Consider the following 1,573-nt stretch of genomic DNA (forward strand, 5'->3'; position numbering starts at 1 on the left):
AGTCACCATCTCTGGATGTGTTTAAAAAAAGACTGGACATGGCACTTAGTGCCATGGTCTAGTTGACATGGTGGTGTCAGGGCAATGGTTGGACTTGATGATCCCAGAGGTCTCTTCCAACCTGACTGATTCTGTGATTCTGTGATTCTGTCAGCAGAGAGGTGAAGAGAGCTTAGGCAACTTAACTAGGATGAGGAATCACCAACTATCCTGTCCCTGGGGAAAATAACACTTTCCAAGAATTAACTTTATGGGTCAGAAGTGTGCTCTGAAGGTCTCTAGTCCAGCCTCTATGCTCCAGGAGGTCCAGCTGGAGCAAGTTCTTCAGGGCCTTATTCAGTCAAGTTCCAAATATCTCCAGGAACGGAGACCCCACAGCTTCCCTCAGCCCCAGCTCCAGTGTTTCACCACCAAGTGGTGATAAAATTATTCTTCATAACTAAGGAGAACCTCTCTTGCTCCAGCTTCTTCCCCTCATCCTCCCACTGTGCGACTCTGGGAAGAGCCTGGCCCCATCTTCAGTGCATCTTCTCACCTGGCAGCTGCAGACAGCAACAAAATCTCCCCTTCACCTTCCCTCTGGGCTGAACAGAGGCAGACCCAGCTCTGTCCCTCAGCCTCCCTCAGTCCATCCCTGGCCACCTCGGCAGCCTGCACCGGACCCGCTCCAGCAGGCACCCCAGCAGTCTTCCTCGTCCTGGGGAGCCCAAAAACAGGCACAATATGAAATAATTTTCCCACACCGGGAGTCGAACCCGGGCTGCCTGGGTGAAAACCAGGAATCCTTACCGCTAGACCATGTGGGACCACAGCCACCTCTGCCACCTGCCTGGCCCTGGGCCTGCAGGGACAGCCAGTCCTGCTCCTGGGCCCATGGACCGACAGCCATCCCCAGCATGACCCCATCCTTTTCTTTCCTGGTGCATCCCACAGCCTCGAGGGGGAAAAGACTCCCTACTGGGATCCCTCTACTGGGATTCTCCTGCAGCTCCATTTCAGAGCTCATGGTAGGACAGGCAGGGTGCACGCAAGCCCAGTCCCACGGTGCACAAGTCACCCCTGGCTCGCAGGCCCCAGGTCTGCCCACACGCAGGCCCTCGCACCCATCTCCCCAGGGAGTTGTGCTGCTGCGGAGCTGAAGGCAAGGTCACGCACAGGGTCACGCAGCATTATTAGTGATAATTGGTGGCAGAGCATTGCGGGAGCTAATTCCACCCGGCATGAAGGCAAGTGCACAAGCTGCTTCCCCTTTATATCACTTGATTACACTTTTTTGTTTTTGTATGATTCCCTACAATAAGTAGCTCGTAATTAACAGAGGATGAATAACATTTCTGCCACTCTGTGTATTAAGTTTTCTCACAACAAATGAAAACATAATTGCCATTACACAGCACCCTTATCTGAGGAAACACTCTGCAACTGGGATGATGGAGATTTACTGATAGGCACACGCTTCTCCAGCTACTTAGAGATGAAAACAAAATGCTTGTGGCCGAGGGGCTGGAGCTGCTTGGCAAATGAACCGGCTTCCCGCAGCACCCCCAGCAGTCCTCTCCACCATGGGCTCACT

The 1,573-nt window shown here is 53.1% G+C and overlaps 1 non-coding gene across 1 annotated transcript; it reads right to left on the bottom strand.

Moving 5' to 3' along the window:
- Nucleotides 1-734: 734 nt before the first annotated feature.
- On the bottom strand, nt 735-806 carry TRNAE-UUC (transfer RNA glutamic acid (anticodon UUC)). The gene has a single exon. It is a non-coding gene; the product is annotated as a tRNA-Glu (tRNA).
- Between the last annotated feature and the right edge of the window lie 767 nt (nt 807-1,573).

The sequence above is a fragment of the Nyctibius grandis genome, chromosome 28, assembly GCF_013368605.1.
Source record: "Nyctibius grandis isolate bNycGra1 chromosome 28, bNycGra1.pri, whole genome shotgun sequence".
Classification (NCBI taxonomy): Eukaryota; Metazoa; Chordata; class Aves; order Nyctibiiformes; family Nyctibiidae; genus Nyctibius; species Nyctibius grandis.